The sequence below is a fragment of the Arachis ipaensis genome, chromosome B2 (assembly GCF_059453495.1).
Source record: "Arachis ipaensis isolate K30076 ecotype BB chromosome B2, ASM5945349v1, whole genome shotgun sequence".
NCBI lineage: Eukaryota > Viridiplantae > Streptophyta > Magnoliopsida > Fabales > Fabaceae > Arachis > Arachis ipaensis.
The window spans coordinates 75,074,168-75,094,598 of record NC_142437.1 but is presented as its reverse complement, the minus strand read 5'-3'; the positions used below and the strand labels follow the sequence as shown (position 1 = coordinate 75,094,598).

General features: G+C 38.8%; 2 non-coding genes across 2 annotated transcripts; both read left to right on the top strand.

Moving 5' to 3' along the window:
* The first annotated feature begins 8,851 nt into the window (after positions 1–8,851).
* LOC148574418 (small nucleolar RNA R71) lies at positions 8,852–8,959 on the top strand. Its single transcript, XR_015905943.1, has one exon. It is a non-coding gene; the product is annotated as a small nucleolar RNA R71 (small nucleolar RNA).
* Positions 8,960–18,251: 9,292 nt separating this feature from the next.
* On the top strand, positions 18,252–18,355 carry LOC148574417 (small nucleolar RNA R71). The gene has a single exon (XR_015905835.1). It is a non-coding gene; the product is annotated as a small nucleolar RNA R71 (small nucleolar RNA).
* The last annotated feature ends 2,076 nt before the right edge of the window (positions 18,356–20,431 follow it).

The following is a 20,431-nucleotide window of genomic DNA, read 5'->3' as shown; positions in this document are numbered from 1 at the left end:
ATACTACCTTTTCGGGTGTTTAACGCCCAGCCAGGTACCCTGGATAGCATTTAAACGCCAGTTTTCCTTCCTTACTGGGCGTTTTGAATGCCTAGCTTTTTTCTCTGTGATTCCTCTACTGTATATTCTGAATCTTCAATTCTCTGTATTATTGACTTGAAAAGACATAATTTTGAAAATTTTTTTGAATTTTTAATGATGAGAGAGAGCAACAACAAAATGAAACTAATCATGAATAACTAAGATCAAATAAACAATGCATGCAAGAACACGTTGAATGTCAAGATGAACATCAACACATATTTTTAAGAAAAGAAAGACATGCAAGACACCAAACTTAAAAATTTTCATATTAGAGACACTAACAAATTGAGAATGCACATGAAAAACAACAAAAGACACAAAACAAGAGAATTTAAAGATCAGATCCAAGAAAATCATCAAGAACAACTTGAAGATCAATGAAGAACATGATGCATGAAAAATTTTTTTTCCGAAAATTTTTAAGATAATTTAAAAATATGCAATTGACACCAAACTTAAAATTTGACACTAGACTCAAACAAGAAACACAAAATTTTTGGTTTTTATGATTTTATGAAATTTTTTTGTGTATTTTTATTTGTATTTTTCGAAAATTATTTTAGAAAAAGAAACTTAAATAAATTCAAAATTTTTTATAGGAATTCCAGGAATCATGCAATGTTAGTCTAAAGCTTCAGTCTAAAAAGATTAGACATGGCTAGCCAAGCTTCAACAGGACATTACATACAACAGCCAAATTGATGGGAATCAACTAGCTCCTGTGATGATAAAAGCATCATCTGAAACTCTAGAATTCATTCTTAAAAATTCTAAAGAACAAAATAAAATTTTTTTTTTGAAATTTTTTTGAAAATAAATAAAAGTTAAAAATCTTAAACATAAAATAAAAGTACCTAATCTGAGCAACAAGATGAACCGTCAGTTGTCCAAACTCGAACAATCCCCGGCAACGGCGCAAAAAACTTGGTGCACAAAATTACAATCACACTTTTGCAATTCCGCACAACTAACCAGCAAGTGCACTGGATCGTCCAAGTAATACCTTACGTGAGTAAGGGTCGATCCACAGAGATTGTCAGCTTGAAGCAAGCTATGGTCATCCTTGTAAATCTCAGTCAGGCGAATTCAAATGGTTTTGAGGTTTTGATAATTAAAATATAATTAAAACAGAAAATAAGATAGAAATACTTATGTAATTCATTGGTGGGATTTCAGATAAGCGTATGGAGGTGCTTTGTTGCTTCTGAACCTCTGCTTTCCTATTGCCTTCTTCCAACCATGTGTTACCTCCTTCCATGGCAAGCTGTATGATCCTCTCGGATGAAAACAATTCCATCTGCGCTGTCACCGCATGGCTAATCATCTGTCGGTTCCCGCTAGCGTCGGAATAGGACCATTGTCCTTTTGTGCACTGTCACTTGCGCCCCACATTCGCAAGTTTGAAGTTCGTCACAGTCATCCCTTCCCAGATCCTACTCGGAATACCACAGACAAGGTTTAGACTTTCCGGATCTCAGGAATGGCTGCCAACAATTCTAGCCTATACCACGAAGGTTCTAATCTTAGATTAGAAACCCAAGAGATATGCACTCAAGCTATTGTAGATAGAATGGACGTGGTTGTTAGGCACGCACTCATAGGTGAGAATGATGATGAGTGTCACGGATCATCACATTCATCGGGTTGAAGTGCGAGTGGATATCTTAGAGAAGAAGTAGGCGTGAATTGAAGAGAAAAACAATAGTACTTGTATTAATTCATGAAGAACACCAGAGCTCCACACCTTAATCTATGGGGTGTAGAAACTCCACCGTAGAAAATACATAAGTGAAAGAAGGTCTAGGCATGGCCGAATGGCCTGCCTCCCAAAGAGGGTTCAATCATCAAAACATGATTAAAAGATAAAAGATTAAAATACAACAGTAAAAGGTCCTATTTATAATGAACTAGTAGCCTAGGATTTACAGAAATAAGTAAATGATGCAGAAATCCACTTCCGGGATCCACTTAGTGTGTGCTTGGGCTGAGCATTGAAGCTTTTTCGTGCATAGGCTTTTCTTGGCGTTAAACGCCAGCTTTGGTGCCAGTTTGGGTGTTTAACTCCAATTCTGGTGCCAGTTTGGGCGTTTCACGCCAGAAATTTTAGGCAGACTTTGAACGCGGGTTTGGGCCATTGGTGCACGAAATTGTGATCTCAGGCAACGGCGCCAAAAACTCTGTACGCACGTCTTAATAAATCATTTTTCATTCACAACTTCGATACAACTAACCAGCAAGTGCACTGGGTCGTCCAAGTAATAAACTTTACGTGAGTAAGGGTCGATCCCACGGAGATTGTTGGTATGAAGCAAGCTATGATCATCTTGTAGATCTCAGTCAGGCGGATATCAAATAGTTATGGAGTTTTCGAAAATAATAATAAATAAATAGAGAATAAAGATAGAAATACTTATGTATATCATTGGTGAGAATTTTAGATAAACGTATAGAGATGCTTTCGTCCCTCTGAACTTCTGCTTTCCTGCTGTCTTCATCCAATCAGTCATACTCCTTTCTATGGCTGGCTTTATGTAAGGACATCACCGTTGTCAATGGCTACTTTTCATCCTCTCTGTGAAAATGGTCCGATGCGCTGTCACTGCATGGCTAATCATCTGGAGGCATCACCAGTGTCAATGGCTGCATCCTATCCTCTTGTGAAAAAGGTCCAAATGCTCTGTCACAGCACGGCTAATCATCTGAGGTTCTCGATCATACTGGAATAGGATTCACCCTCCTTTTGCGTCTGTCACTACGCCCAGCACTCGCGAGTTTGAAGTTCGTCACAGTCATTCAATCCCAGAATCCTACTCGGAATACCACAGACAAGGTTTAGACTTTCCGGATTCTCATGAATGCCACCATCAATCTAGCTTACACCACGAAGATTCTGATTAAGAGATCCAAGAGATAATCATCCAATCTAAGGTGGAACAGAAGTGGTTGTCAGGCACGCGTTCGTGGGGGAATGATGATGATTGTCACGTTCATCACATTCATTGTTGAAGTGCGAATGAATATCTTAGAAGTGGAATAAGTTGAATTGAATAGAAAAACAGTAGTACTTTGTATTAATTCATGAGGAACAGCAGAGCTCCACACCTTAATCTATGGAGTGCAGAAACTCTACCGTTTGAAAATATATAAGTGAAAGGTTCAGGCATGGCCGAATGGCCAGCCCCCCAAACGTGATCAATATGATCGAAAGATGAACTAAAAATCATAAGATGATCCGAATAAATAAATACAATAGTAAAAAGTCCTATTTATACTAAACTAGTTACTAGGGTTTACAGAAGTAAGTAATTGATGCATAAATCCACTTCCGGGACCCACTTGGTGTGTGCTTGGGCTGAGCTTGAAGTTTATACGTGGAGAGGGCATTCTTGGAGTTGAACGCCAGTTTGTAACGTGTTTCTGGCATTCAACTCTGGCTTGTGACGTGTTTCTGGCGTTTAACTCCAGACTGCAGCGTAGAACTGGCGTTCAATGCCCTTTTGCATCGTCTAAACTCGGCCAAAGTATGGACTATTATATATTGCTGGAAATCCCTGGATGTCTACTTTCCAACGCAATTGGAAGCGCACCATTTTGAGTTCTGTAGCTCCAAAAAATCCACTTTGAGTCCAGGGAGGTCAGAATCCAACAGTATCAGCAGTCCTTCTTCTACCTCTGAATCTAATTTTTGCTCAAGTCCCTCAATTTCAGCCAAAAAATACCTGAAATCACAGAAAAACACACAAACTCATAGTAAAGTCCAGAAATGTGAATTTAACATAAAAACTAATGAAAACATCCCTAAAAGTAACTAGATCCTACTAAAAACATACTAAAAACAATGCCAAAAAGCGTATAAATTATCCGCTCATCACAACACCAAACTTAAATTGTTGCTTGTCCCCATGCAACTGAAAATCAAATAGGATAAAAAGAAGAGAATATACTATAAATTCCAAACTATCAATGAAACATAGCTCCAATCAGATGAGCGGGACTTGTAGCTTTTTGCCTCTTGAATAGTTTTGGCATCTCACTTTATCCATTGAGGTTCAGAATGATTGGCATCTATTAGGAACTCAGAGTTCAGATAGTGTTATTGATTCTCCTAGTTCAGTATGTTGATTCTTGAACACAGCTACTTTATGAGTCTTGGCCGTGGCCCTAAGCACTTTGTTTTCCAGTATTACCACCGGATACATAAATGCCACAAACACATAACTGGGTGAACCTTTTCAGATTGTGACTCAGCTTTGCTAAAGTCCCCAATTAGAGGTGTCCAGGGTTTTTAAGCACACTCTGTTTTTTGCTTTGGACCTTGACTTTAACTGCTCAGTCTCAAGTTTTCACTTGACACCTTCACGCCACAAGCACATGGTTAGGGACAGCTTGGTTTAGCCGCTTAGGCCAGGATTTTATTCCTTTAGGCCCTCCTATCCACTGATGCTCAAAGCCTTGGGATCCTTTTTATTTACCCTTGCCTTTTGGTTTTAAGGGCTATTGGCTTTTTCTGCTTGCTTTTTCTTTTTCTTTCTATTTTATTTATTTTTTTTTGCTATTTTTTTTTCTGCAAGCTTTGTTCTTTGCTGCTTTTTCTTCCTTCAAGAATCATTTTTATGATTTTTCAGATTATCAAATAACATGTCTCCTTATCATCATTCTTTCAAGAGCCAACATATTTAACATTCTTAAACAACTTCAAAAGACATATGCACTGTTCAAGCATTCATTCAGAAAACAAAAAGTATTGTCACCACATCAATATAATTAAACTAAGTTCAAGGATAAATTCGAAACTCATGTACTTCTTGTTCTTTTGAATTAAAACATTTTTTTCATTTAAGAGAGGTGATGGATTCATAGGACATTCATAACTTTAAGACATAGTTACTAAATACTAATGATCATGTAATAAGACACAAATATGGATAAGCACTTAACATAAAGAAAACGAAAAATAGAGAATTTAAGAACAAGGAATGAGTCCACCTTAGTGATGGTGGCGTTTCCTTCTTGAGGAACCAATGATGTCCTTGAGCTCTTCTATGTCTCTTCCTTGTCTTTGTTGCTCCTCCCTCATTGCTTTTTGATCTTCTCTAATTTCATGAAGGATGATGGAGTGCTCTTGATGTTCCACCCTTAATTGTCCCATGTTGGAACTTAATTCTCCTAGGGAGGTGTTGGTTTGCTCCCAATAGTTTTATGGAGGAAAATGCATTTGAGGCATCTCCGGGATCTCATGGTGATGAGCTTCATGCGTCTCTTGAGCTCCATGAATGGGCTCTCTTGTTTGCTCCATCTTTTTCTTAGTGATGGGCTTCTCTTCCTCAATGGGAATGTCTCCTTCTATGTCAATCCCAGCCGAATTGCATAGATGGCAAATGAGGTGAGGAAAAGCTAACCTTGCCATAGTGGAGGACTTGTCAGCCACCTTGTAGAGTTCTTGAGGTATAATCTCATAAACCTCCACCTCTTCTCCAATCATGATGCTATGGATCATGATGGCCTGGTCTATAGTAACTTCAGACCGGTTGCTAGTGGGAATGATTGAGCGTTGAATGAACTCCAACCATCCTCTAGCTACAGGCTTAAGGTCCAGTCTTCTTAATTGAACCGGCTTGCCTTTGGAGTCAATCTTCCATTGAGCTCCTTCAACACATATGTCCATGAGGACTTGGTCCAACCTTTGATTAAAGTTGACCCTTCTAGTGTAGGGGCGTGCATCTCCTTGCATCATAGGCAAGTTAAATGTCAACTTCACATTTTCCGGACTAAAATCTAAGTATTTCCCCCGAACCATTATAATATAATTCTTTGGATTCGGGTTCCTACTTTGATCATGGTTCTTAGTGATCCATGCATTGGCATAGAACTCTTGAACCATTAGGATGCCGACTTGTTGGATGGGGTTTGTCAGAACTTCCCAACCTCTTCTTTGGATTTCATGTCGGATCTCTGGATACTCATTTCTCTTGAGCTTGAAAGGGACCTCGGGGATCACCTTCTTCTTGGCCACAACATCATAGAAGTGGTCTTGATGAGCTTTGGAGATGAATCTTTCCATCTCCCATGACTCGGAGGTGGAAGCTTTTGTCTTCCCTTTCCCTTTTCTAGAGGATTCTCCGATCTTAGGTGCCATCAATGGTAATGGAAAAACAAAAAGCTTATGCTTTTACCACACCAAACTTAGAATATTGCTCGCCCTCGAGCAAGAGAAGAGAGAATAGATGAAGAAGAAGAAGAAAATATGGAGGAGAGGAGGGAGAGGTATATTCGGCCAAGAAGGGAAATAGAGGGTTGTGTTGTGTGAAAATGAGGAAGAATGGAGGGCTATATATAGGGAAGGGAGGGGGGTAAGGTTCGGCCATAAGGGTGGGTTTTGGGTGGGAAATTGATTTTGAATTTTGAAGGTAGGTGGAGTTTATGAGGTAGGTTTATGGGGAAGAATGGATGGATGTGAGTGGTGAAGTGGTGATAGGGAAGAGAGATTGAGGTGATTGGTGAAGGGTTTTGGGGAAGAGTGTTTATTGGGAAGAGAGGATGAACATTGAGAAGAGGGAAGAGAATGAGTGGTGGTAGGTGGGGTTCCTGTAGGGTCCACAAATGCTGAGATGATCCTGTGGGGTCCACAGATCCTGAGGTGTTAAAGAATTGCATCCCTGCACCAATTAGGCATGTAAAATGCCTTTGCATGCAATTCTGGCATTTAAACACTGAATTGATGCTTGTTCTGGGCGTTCAGCGCCCAGATGCAACATATTTCTGGCGTTGAACACCAGCCAGATGCTTGTTTCTGGCGTTCAGTGCCAGCTCTTCTTCACTGTGCATTTCTGGCGTCTGAACGCCAGGATGCTGCTTGTTTTTGGCGTTCAACGCCAGATCCATTCTCTGTTTTGGTGTTGAATGCCAGCTAGATGCTCCTTACTGGCATTTAAACGCAAGTAAGATCCTCCTCCAGAGTGTGATTTTTCTTCTGTTGTTTTTGATTCCGTTTTCAATTTTTATATTTATTTTGTGACTCCACATGATCATGAACCTAATAAAACATGAAATAACAATAAAAATAAAATAAATAAAAATTGAGTAGCCTCCCAACAAGCACTGTTTTAATGTCAATAGCTTGACAGTGGGCTCTCATGGAGCCTCACAGATGTTCAGAGCATTGTTGAGACTCTCCAACACCAAACTTAGAGTTTGACTGTGGGGGCTCTGGTTGACTCTGTTTTGAGAGAAGCTTACTGTGCCTCTTTTCCATGTTTACAGAAGGATGTCATTGAGTATTAAACTCAAGGGAGTCCTCATTCAATTGAAGGACTAGTTCACGTCTGTTAACATCAATCACAGCTCTTGCTGTGGCTAGGAAGGGTCTTCCAAGGATGATGGATTCATCCTCATCCTTCCCAGTATCTAGGATTATGAAATCAGCAGGGATGTAAAGGCCTGCAACCTTTACTAACATGTCCTCTACTTGTTCATAAGCCTGTTTTCTGGAATTGTCTGCCATCTCTAATGAGATTTTAGCAGTTTGTACCTCCAAGATTCCCAGTTTCTCCATTACAGAGAGTGGCATGAGGTTTATTCCTGACCCCAGGTCACATAGAGCCTTCTCAAAGGTTATTGTGCCTATGGTACAAGGTATTAGGAATTTTCCAGGATCCTGTTTCTTCTGAGGCAATCTCAGTTGATCCAATGCATTTAGTTCATTGGTGAACAGGGGAGGTTCATCTCCCCAAGTTTCATTACCAAATAAATTGGCATTTAGCTTCATGATTGCACCAAGGAACTTGGTAACTTGCTCTTCAGTAACATCCTCATTCTCTTCAGAAGAGGAATACTCATTAGAGCTCATGAAGGGCATAAGGAGGTTCAATGGAATCTCTATGGTCTCTAGATGAGTCTCAGATTCCTTTGGTTCCTCAGAGGGACACTCCTTATTGATCACTGGACGTCCTAGGAGGTCTTCCTCTTTGGAATTCACGTCCTTCTCCTCTCTTGTGGGTTCGGCCATGATGGTCAATTCAATAGCCTTGCACTCTCCTTTTGGATTTTCTTCTGTATTGCTTGGGAGAGTACTAGGAGGGATTTCAGTGATCCTTTTACTCAGCTGGCCCACTTGTGCCTCTAAATTTCTAATTGAGGACCTTGTTTCATTCATGAAGCTTACAGTGGCCTTGGATAGGTCAGAGACTAAGTTTGCTAAATTAGAGGTATTTTGTTCAGAGTTCTCTGTCTGTTGCTGAGTGGATGATGGAAAAGGTTTACTATTGTTAAACCTATTTCTTCCACCATTATTAAAGCCTTGTTGAGGCTTTTGTTGATCCTTCCATGAGAGATTTGGATGATTTCTCCATGAGGGACTATAGGTGTTTCCATATGGTTCACCCATGTAATTCACCTCTGCTATTGCAGGGTTCTCAGGATCATAAGCTTCTTCTCCAGAAGATGCCTCTTGAGTACTGTTGGATGCAGCTTGCATTCCATTCAGACTCTGAGAAATCATATTGACTTGCTGAGTCAATATTTTGTTCTGAGCCAATATGGCATTCAGAGTATCAATTTCAAGAACTCCCTTCTTCTGAGGCGTCCCATTACTCACAGGATTCCTCTCAGAAGTGTACATGAACTGGTTATTAGCAACCATGTCAATGAGTTCTTGAGCTTCTGCAGGCGTTTTCTTTAGGTGAATGGATCCACCTGCAGAAGTATCCAATGACATCTTAGCTAATTCAGACAGACCATCATAGAATATATCCAGGATGGTCCATTCTGAAAGCATGTCAGAAGGACACTTTTTGGTCAGTTGCTTGTATCTCTCCCAAGCTTCATAGAGGGATTCACCTTCTTTTTGTCTGAAGGTTTGAACATCCACTCTAAGCTTGCTTAGCTTTTGAGGAGGAAAGAACTTGGCTAAGAAAGCCGTGACCAGCTTATCCCAAGAGTTCAGGCTATCTTTGGGTTGAGAGTTCAACCACACTCTAGCTCTGTCTCTTACAGCAAAAGGGAAAAGCATGAGCCTGTAGACTTCAGGATCTACTCCATTAGTCTTAACAGTATCACAGATCTGCAAGAATTCAGTTAAGAACTGAAAAGGATCTTCAGATGGAAGTCCATGGAACTTGCAGTTCTGCTGCATCAGAGAAACTAATTGAGGTTTCAGCTCAAAATTGTTTGCTCCAATGGTAGGGATGGAGATGCTTCTTCCATGTAAATTGGAATTAGGTGCAGTAAAGTCACCAAGCATTCTCCTTGTATTATTATTATTTTCGGCTGCCATCTCCTCTTCCTGTTCAAAAATTTCTGAAAGGTGCTTGCTGGATTGTTGTAATTTAGCTTCTCTTAGTTTCTTCTTTAGAGTCCTTTCAGGTTCTGGATCTGCTTCAACAAGAATGTTCTTGTCTTTGCTCCTGCTCATATGAAAAAGAGGGAACAGAAAAATAATAATAATAGGGATCCTTTTTGCCCAAGTATAGAGGTTCCCCTGTGTGAGTAGAAGAAGAAAAGAATGTAATGTAAAGAAGGGAAGAAGAGAAAATTCGAACACAAATGGAAGAGGGGGTTTAAATTTGGGTGAGATGAAGTGTTAGTAGATGAATAAATAAATAGAAGGAGATGAGAGAGAAAGAGAATTTTCAAAAATTATTTTTGAAAAATGGTTAGTGATTTTCGAAAATTAAAAGAAGAAATAAATTAAAATTGAATTTTGAAACAATTAGTTAATAAAAAGAATTTTTGAAAAAGAGGGAGATATTTTCGAAAATTAGAGAGAGAGAGTTAGTTAGGTAGTTTTGAAAAAGATAAGAAACAAACAAAAAGTTAGTTAGTCAGTTGAAACAAATTTTGAAAATCAATTTTTGAAAAGATAAGAAGATAAGAAGTTAGAAAAGATATTTTAAAATCAAATTTTTGAAAAAGATATGTTTTTAAAAAGATATGATTAAAAATATATGATTTTGAAAAAAGATAAAAAGATATTTTTGAAAAGATATGATTGAAATTAGTTTTGAAAAAGATTTGATTTTTAAAATCACAATTAATGACTTGATTCACAAGAAATCACAAGATATGATTCTAGAATTTAAAGTTTGAATCTTTCTTGACAAGCAAGTAACAAACTTGAAATTTTTGAATCAAAACATTAATTAATGAGAATATTTTCAAAAATTATAAGATAAAATTAAGAAAAAAAATTTTTGAAAAATATTTTAAAAATTTTCGAAAATAAATAAGAAAAGTGAAAAAGATATGATTTTTGAAAAATATTTTGAAAAAGATAAGATTTTTAAATTGAAAATTTGATTTGACTCATAAGAAACAACTAAGTTTTAAAAAGTTTTGAAAAAGTCAACTCAAATTTTCGAAATTTATGAGTGAAAAAGGGAAAGATATTTTTTTTATTTTTGAATTTTTAATGATGAAAGAGAAAAACATGAAAATGATGCAATGCATGAAAATTTTGGATCAAAACAATGAATGCACGCAAGAATGCTATGAATGTCAAGATGAACACCAAGAACACTTTGAAGATCATGATGAACATCAAGAACATATTTTTGAAAAATTTTCAATGCAAAGAAAATATGCAAGACACCAAACTTAGAAATTTTTCATGTATAGACACTATGAATGCAAGAATGCATATGAAAAACAAGAAAAGACTCAAAACAAGAAAATATGAGGATCAAACAAGAAGACTGGCCAAGAACAACTTGAAGATCATGATGAATGCAATGCATGAATGCATGAATTTTCGAAAAATGCAAAGTATTTTTAGAAAAAATGCAATTGACACCAAACTTGAAAGTGACTCAAGATTCAAACAAGAAACACAAAATATTTTTGATTTTTATGATTTTATGATTTTTTTTTTGGATTTTTCGAAAATTAATGTGAAAAAGAAAAATAAGGATTCCAAAATTTTTAATATGAATTCCAGGAATCTTGCACTCTTAGTCTAAAGCTCCAATCTGAGGGTTAGACATGGCTTAATAGCCAGTCAAGCTTTAGCATGTAAATCAGGTGGATCTGGAACAGCAGCAGGTGGATTAGCAACAACTAGCTTGCTCTTGATAATGTTGGGTTGGAAGCCCCAGTCCAAATAAATTTAGACATGGCTTTACAGCCGGTCAGGCTTCAACATGCTTCAAGAAACACTAGAATTCATTCTTAAAAAATTTTAGAATAATTTTCGAAAATAGATGAGAAATTTTTGAAAGATTTTTGAAAAAAATTTTTTTTGAAAACTTTTTTGAAAATAAGAAGAAAATTACCCAATCTAAGCAACAAGATGAACCGTCAGTTGTCCAAACTCGAACAATCCCCGGCAACGGCGCCAAAAACTTGGTGCACGAAATTGTGATCTCAGGCAACGGCGCCAAAAACTCTATACGCACGTCTTAATAAATCATTTTTCATTCACAACTTCGATACAACTAACGAGCAAGTGCACTGGGTCGTCCAAGTAATAAACCTTACGTGAGTAAGGGTCGATCCCACGGATATTGTTGGTATGAAGCAAGCTATGGTCATCTTGTAGATCTCAGTCAGGCGGATATCAAATAGTTATGGAGTTTTCGAAAATAATAATAAATAAACAGAGAATAAAGATAGAAATACTTATGTATATCATTGGTGAGAATTTCAGATAAACGTATAGAGATGCTTTCGTCCCTCTGAACTTCTGCTTTCCTGCTGTCTTCATCCAATCAGTCCTACTCCTTTCTATAGCTGGCTTTATGTAAGGACATCACCGTTGTCAATGGCTACTTTTCATCCTCTCTTGTGAAAATGGTCCGATGCGCTGTCACTGCATGGCTAATCATCTGGAGGCATCACCAGTGTCAATGGCTGCATCCTATCCTCTTGTGAAAAAGGTCCAAATGCTCTGTCACAGCACGGCTAATCATCTGAGGTTCTCGATCATACTGGAATAGGATTCACCCTCCTTTTGCGTCTGTCACTACGCCCAGCACTCGCGAGTTTGAAGTTCGTCACAGTCATTCAATCCCAGAATCCTACTCGGAATACCACAGACAAGGTTTAGACTTTCCAGATTCTCATGAATGCCGCCATCAATCTAGCTTACACCACGAAGATTCTGATTAAGAGATCCAAGAGATAATCATCCAATCTAAGGTGGAACAGAAGTGGTTGTCAGGCACTCGTTCGTGGGGGAATGATGATGATTGTCACGTTCATCACATTCATTGTTGAAGTGCGAATGAATATCTTAGAAGTGGAATTAGTTGAATTGAATAGAAAAACAGTAGTACTTTGTATTAATTTATGAGGAACAACAGAGCTCCACACCTTAATCTATGGAGTGCAGAAACTCTACCGTTTGAAAATATATAAGTGAAAGGTTCAGGCATGGCCGAATGGCCAGCCCCCCAAACGTGATCAATATGATCCAAAGATGAACTAAAAATCATAAGATGATCCGAAGATATAAATACAATAGTAAAAAGTCCTATTTATACTAAACTAGTTACTAGGGTTTACAGAAGTAAGTAATTGATGCATAAATCCACTTCCGGGGCCCACTTAGTGTGTGCTTGGACTGAGCTTGAAGTTTATACGTGGAGAGGTCATTCTTGGAGTTGAACGCCAGTTTGTAACGTGTTTCTGGCGTTCAACTCTGGCTTGTGACGTGTTTCTGGCGTTTAACTCCAGACTGCAGCGTAGAACTAGCGTTCAACGCCCTTTTGCGTCGTCTAAACTCAGCCAAAGTATAAACTATTATATATTGCTGGAAAGCCCTGGATGTCTACTTTCCAACGCAATTGGAAGCGCGCCATTGTGAGTTTTGTAGCTCCAGAAAATCCACATTGAGTGCAGGGAGGTCAGAATCCAACAGCATCAGCAGTCCTTCTTCTACCTCTGAATCTGATTTTTGCTCAAGTCCATCAATTTTAGCCAGAAAATACCTGAAATCACAGAAAAATACACAAACTCATAGTAAAGTCCAGAAATGTGAATTTAACATAAAAACTAATGAAAACATCCCTAAAAGTAACTAGATCCTACTAAAAACATACTAAAAATAATACCAAAAAGCGTATAAATTATCCGCTCATCAGCCATCAAATCTCGGGCAAAGTATGGAGTATTATATATTGATGGAAAGCCCAGAATGTCTAATTTCCAACACAATTGGGCTTCTATAGCTCCAGAATCTGCAGTCCTTTTTCAGCCTCTGAATCAGATTTTTGCTCAGGTCCCTCAATTTCAGCCAGAAAATACCTGAAATCACAGAAAAACACACAAAATCATAGTAAAGTCTAGAAATGTGATTTTTATTTAAAAACTAATAAAAATATAATAAAAACTAACTAAATCTTACTAAAAACTACCTAAAAACAATGCTAAAAAGCGTATAAATTATCCGCTCATCACAACACCAAACTTAAATTGTTGCTTGTCCCCAAGCAAATAAAAACAAAATAGGATAAAAAGAAGAGAATTTTCAATAAATTCCGAAAACATCTATGAAGGTCAGTCTTAATTAGATGAGCGGGGCTTTTAGCTTTTTGCTTCTGAATAGTTTTGGCATCTCATTTTATCCTTTGAAGTTCATAATGATTGGCATCTATATGAACTCAGAATTCTGATAGTGTTATTGATTCTCCTAGTTCAGTATGTTGATTCTTGAACACAGTTACTTTATGAGTCTTGGCCATGACCCTAAGCATTTTGTTTTACAGTATTTCCATCGGATACATAAATGCCACAGACACATAACTGGGTGAACCTTCTTAGATTGTGACTCAGCTTTGCTAGAGTCCCCAATTAGAGGTGTCCAGAGCTCTTAAGCACACTCTTTTTGCTTTGGACCAAGACTTTAACCGCTCAATCTCAAGCTTTTCACTTGACATCTTCATGCCACAAGCACATGGTTAGGGACAGCTTGGTTTAGCCGCTTAGGCCAAGATTTTATTCCTTTAGGCCCTCCTATCCATTAATGCTCAAAGCCTTGGATCCTTTTTCTACCCTTGCCTTTTGGTTTAAAGGGTTACTGGCTTTTTCTGCTTGCTTCTTTTTCTTTTTCTTTTCTTTTTCTTTTATTTATTTTTTTTCTTCAAGCTTTTCTATTCACTACTTTTTCTTGCTTCAAGAATCAATTTTATGATTTTTCAGCTTATCAATAACATTTCTCCTTTTTCATCATTCTTTCAAGAGCCAACAATTTTAACATTCATAAACAACAAATTCAAAAATATGCACTGTTCAAGCATTCATTCAGAAAAACAAAAAGTATTGCCACCACATCAAAATAATTAAACTATTTTAAAATTCGAAATTCATGTACTTCTTTTTCTTTTTCAGAAAACATTTTTCATTTAAGAAAGGTGATGGATTCATAGGACATTCATAGCTTTAAGGCATAGACACTAGACACTAATGATCATGTAAGAAAGACACAAACATAAATAAAACATAAGGCATAGGAAACGAAAAAATAGAAAATAAGGAACAAGGAAATTAAAGAACGGGCCCCCCTTAGTGATGGCGGCTAGTTCTTCCTCTTGAAGATCTTATGGAGTGCTTTAGCTCCTCAATGTCTCTTCCTTGCCTTTGTTGCTCTTCCCTCATGGCTATTTGATCCTCTCTAATTTCATGGAGAATAATGGAGTGCTCTTGGTGCTCCATTTTTAGTTGCTCCATATTGGAACTCAAATCTCCTAAGGAGGTGTTGATTTGCCCCCAATATTTTTGTGGAGGAAAATGCATCCCTGAGGCATCTCAGGGATTTCTTGATGAGGGACTTCCTCATGCTCTTGTTGAGGTCCATAAGTGGCTCTCTTATTTGCTCCATCCTCTTTTTAGTGATGGGCTTGTCCTCTTTAATGAGGATGTCTTCTTCTATGACAACTCTAGCTAAATTGCATAGGTGACAGATGAGATGAGGGAAGGCTAACCTTGCCAAAGTGGAGGTATTGTCAGCCACTTTGTAGAGTTCTAGGGATATGATCTCATGAACTTCTACTTCCTCTCCAATCATGATGCTATGGATCATGATAGCCCGATCTATTGTAACTTTAGACTGGTTGCTAGTAGGAATTATAGAGCGTTGGATAAACTCCAACCATCCCCTAGCCATGGATTTGAAGTCAAGCCTTCTTAATTAAACTAGCTTGCCTTTGGAGTCTCTTTTCTACTGAGCTCCTTCCACACATATGTCCATGAGGACTTGGTCCAACCTTTGATCAAAGTTGACCCTTCTAGTGTAGGGGCGTGCATCTCCTTGCATCATTGGCAAGTTGAATGCCAGCCTTACATTTTTCGGACTGAAATCTAAGTATTTCTCCCAAACCATTGTAAGCCAATTCTTTGGGTTCGGGTTGACACTTTGATCATGGTTTTTGGTGACCCATGCATTAGCATAGAACTCTTGAACCATTAAGATTCTGACTTGTTGAATGGGGTTGGTGAGAACTTCCCAACCTCTTTTTCAAATCTCATGTCGGATCTCCGGATACTCATTCCTTTTGAGCATGAGAGGGACCTCAGGGATCACCTTCTTCTTGGCCACAACTTCATAGAAGTGGTCTTGATGGACCTTTGAGATGAATCTCTCTATCTCCTATGACTCAGAGGAGGAAGCTTTTGCCTTCCCTTTCCTCTTTCTAGAGGTTTCTCTGGCCTTAGGTGCCATAAATGGTTATGGAAAAACAAAAAGTAATGCTTTTACCACACCAAACATAGAAGGTTTGCTCGTCCTCGAGCAAAAGAAGAAAGAAGGAAGTAGAGAAAGAAGAAAATGGAAGAGATGGAGAGGTGTGAGTGGTTCGGCCAAGGGGGAAAAGTGTTTATGATGTGTGAAAATGAAGGGGGGATGAGGTGTTTATATAGGAGTGGAGAGAGGGGTAGGGTTCGTGTATTAGGGGTTGGGTTTGGGAGGGAAAGGTTTTTGAATTTGAATTGTGAGGAGGTGATTGGTGAAGAGAATTGGAGGTGATTGGAGAGGGGTATTTGAGGAAGGGTGTTATGGGAAGGTGTGAAGAAGAGAGAGAGAGAGAGAGTTGAGGTAGGTGGGGATCCTGTGGGGTCCACAGATCCTGAGGTGTCAAGGATTTCTCATCCCTGCACCATTTTGGCGTGTAAACGCCCCTTGGAATGCCAATCCTGGCGTTAAACGCCAGGTTACTGCCCATTTCTGGCGTTTAACGCCAGCTTTTTTTCCCTTTCTGGCGTTGAACGCCAACTTTTCTTCCCTTTCTGGCATTTAAACGCCAGTCTGGTGCCCTTTTCTGGAGTTAAACGCCTAGAATGGTGCCAGACTGGGCGTTTAACACCCATTTTGCTACCTTACTTGCATTTAAATGCCAGTAAGCTCCTCCTCTAGGGTGTGCTGTTTTTAATGCTGTTTTTTATTTTGCTTTGATTTTTGCAATTGTTTTTGTGACTCCACATCATCATCAACCTAAAGAAAACATAAAATAACAATAGAAATTTAATATAGATAAGTAAAAATTGGGTTGCCTCCCAACAAGCGCTTCTTTAATGTCAATAGCTTAACAGTGGGCTCTCATGGAGCCTCACAGATACTCAGAGCATGATGATGGCCTCCCAACACCAAACTTAAAGTTTGAATGTGAGGGCTCTGTTTGACTCTGCATTAAGAGAAGCTTGTCATGCTTCTTCTCCATGTGTACAGAAGGAGATTCTTTAGCTTTAAACACAAGGTAGTCCTCATTCACTTGAAGGACCAACTCTCCTCTGTCAACATCAATCACAGCTTTTGCTGTGGTTAGGAAGGGTCTGCCAAGGATGATGGATTCATCCTTATTCTTCCTAGTGTCCAGGATTATGAAGTCAGCAGGGATGTAAAGGCCTTCAACCTTTACCAAGACATCCTCTACAAGTCCATAAGCCTGTTTCCTTGAATTGTCTGCCATCTCTAGTGAGATTCTTGCAGCTTGCACCTCAAGGATCCCTAGTTTTTCCATTACAGAGAGGGGCATGAGGTTTATACTTGACCCTAGGTCACACAGAGCCTTCTCAAAAGTCATGGTGCCTATGGTACAGGTATTAAGAATTTTTCGGGATCCGATTTCTTCTGAGGTAATGTCTGCCTAATCAAGTCATTCAGTTCATTGATGAGCAAGGGGGGTTCATCCTCCCAAGTCTCATTACCAAATAACTTGGCATTCAGCTTCATGATTGCTCCCGGGTACTTAGCAACTTACTCTTAAGTAATATCTTCATCCTCTTCAGCGGATGAATACTCATCAGAGCTCATGAATGGTAGAAGTAGGTTCAATGGAATCTCTATGGTCTCTGTATGAGCCTCAGATTCCCTTGGTTCCTTAAAGGGGAACTTCTTTTCGTTCAGAGGACATCCCATGAGGTTTTACTCACTGGGAATCATGTTCTTCTTACTCTCTCCATGTTTGGCCATGTTAGTCATGGTTATGGCCTTGCACTCTCTCTTGGAATTTTCTTCTATATTTTTTGGGTGGGTTCTAGGAGGAGTTTCAGTAATTCTCTTACTCAGCTGACCCACTTGTGCCTCCAAATTTTTAATGGAGGATCTTGTTTCAGTCATGAAACTGAGAGTGGTCTTAGATAGATCAGAGACTACAGTTGCTAAGTCAGAGTGGCTCTGCTTAGAATTCTCTGTCTGTTGCTGAGAAGATGATGGAAAAGGTTTGCTATTGCCAAACTTGTTTCTTCCACCATTGTTATTATTGAAGCCTTGATTAGGCTTCTGTTGATCCTTCCATGAGAGATTAGGATGATTCTTCCATGAAGGATTGTAGGTGTTTCCATAGGATTCTCCCATGTAATTCACCTCTTCCATTCCAGGATTCTCAGGATCATAAGCTTCTTCTTCAGAGGAGGCTTCCTTAGTACTGCCTGATGCAGCTTGCATTCCAAACAGACTCTGAGAAATCATATTGACTTGCTGAGTCAATATTTTATTCTGAGCCAATATTGCATTCAGAGTATCAATCTCAAGAACTCCTTTCTTCTGAGTTGTCCCATTATTCACAGGATTTCTGTCAGAAGTGTACATGAATTGGTTATTTGCAACCATTTCAATGAGTTCCTGGGCTTCTTCAGGCGTCTTCTTCAGATGAAGAGATCCTCCAGCAGAGTTGTCCAATGACATCTTGGGCAGTTCAGACAGACCATCATAGAATATGCATATGATGCTCCATTCTGAAAGCATGCCAGAAGGACACCTTCTGATCAACTGCTTGTATCTTTCCCAAGCTTCATAGAGGGATTCACCTTCCTTCTGTCTGAAGGTCTGGACTTCCACTCTAAGCTTACTCAATTTTTGAGGTGGAAAGAACTTTGCCAAGAAGGCATTGACCAGCTTTTCCTAAGAGTTCAGGCTTTCTTTAGGTTGTGAGTCCAACCATGTCCTAGCTCTGTCTCTTACAGCAAAGGGAAAAAGCATAAGTCTGTAGACCTCAGGATTAACCCCATTGGTCTTAACAGTGTCACAGATTTGCAAGAATTCAGCTATAAACTGATGAGGATCTTCCAATGGAAGTCCATGAAACTTGCAATTCTGCTGCATTAGAGAAACTAATTAAGGCTTAAGCTCAAAGTTGTTTGCTCCAATTGCAGGAATTGAGATGCTCCTTCCACAGAAGTCAGAAGAGGGTGCAATAAAGTCACCAAGCATCTTCCTTGCATTGTTGGCATTGTTGTTATTTTCGGCTGCCATGTCTTCTTCTTTTTTAAAAATTTCTGTTAGGTCCTCTCCAGAGAGTTGTGCTTTAGCTTCTCTTAGCTTCCTCTTCAAGGTCCTTTCAGGTTCAGGATCAGCTTCAACAAGAATGCCTTTGTCCTTGTTCCTGCTCATAAGAAATAGAAGAGAACAAAAGAGTACAGAATTCTCTATGTCACAGTATAGAGATTCCTTGAGTTGTCAGAGGAAAATAGGAATAGAGGGATGAGGTAGGTAGATAAGAATTCGAACATATGAAGAAGAAGAGAGAGTCCGAATTGCTAATTAAGGAGGAGTGTTAGTCCTTAAATAGAAGAAGATGAGAGAGGGAATTTTCGATATTTTTTTTAAAAGAAACAAAATAAAATTAAAATTTAAAAATAATTAGTTAATTAAAAAGAATTTTGAAAAATGGTTAATGGTTTTTCGAAAATTAAAAGTGAGAAAGTGGTTAGGTGATTTTGAAGAAGATTTGAAATCAGTAATAAAAAAGATATGATTGAAAATTATTTTTAAAAAAATGTGGTTGAGAAGATATGATTGAAAAGATATGATTGAAAAACAATTTAAAAAGACTTATTTTTTTTGAAATTAATGACTTGGCTAACAAGAAATTTAAAAGATATGATTCTAAAATTCAAATATTGAACCTTTCTTAACAAGGAAGTAACAAACTTGAAATTTTTGAATCAAATCTTTAATTGGTAGCCAGGATTTTCGAAAATAGTGAGAGAAAAATGGAAGAAGATTTGATTTTGAAAAAGATATGATTTGAAAAAGATTTGAATTAAAAACTAACTTACCTCCCTTGTGTTGTCCTGGCATTAAACGCCCAGAATGGTATCTGTTCATACCCTGGGTCGAGCTATCCGACCTGGGATGATTAACGACAAAGCGACCGACCTCTTCAGGTCAAGCGGACCGACTTCTTCTTAAAGAACTCGGCCAAATCGACAGAAAAGCCCATAAAGGGCCCAAGTAGAGGAACACGACCCAAATCCAAAAGCCGTCCAAACCTATAGAGATAAGGGCGGTTCCCTTGAAGATAAGCTGACCTCAACTCAAAGATAAAGATAAGATAAGATAACTAACTTATCTTATCTAGAAAGGTCACTCTACAACTACTATAAATACACTGGAGCACCCAGGTATAACTCATACTCTGATTCTACATAAAACGTGCTTTATACCCATGTTAACTTAAGCATCGGAGTCTCTTGCAGGTACCCCCACCCTCCGGTGACGAAGGATCAGCAGTGCAGTCAATCCAACAAGTCAGACGCACCCGCTCCGGCCGTCATCCACCAACCGGACACGTCGGCTCCGACCAGTGCAGAAGATCTCGTCCGAGATTGACCTCCAGTTTCAGGTAACCCTCGGAACATTGGCGCCGTTGCCGGGGACCTGGAAGTCATCCCAACACCATGGTGGACGACCATGACAACGATCACGATTCAGATCTAGAAAACAGAATGCCGCACAAAAACGCGGACACCCCACTAAAAGACACCCCGGAATCCAACGGAGACAAAAATCCAGCAAACCCGGGAGCAATAGAAGCACTTCAAGATCGCTTGAAGCAACTTGAAAAAGAAACCCAACAACAACGAGAAATCGGGAAGGATCTACAAAGAGAGATACGGCGACGTCGAGAATTGGAAGAAAAAT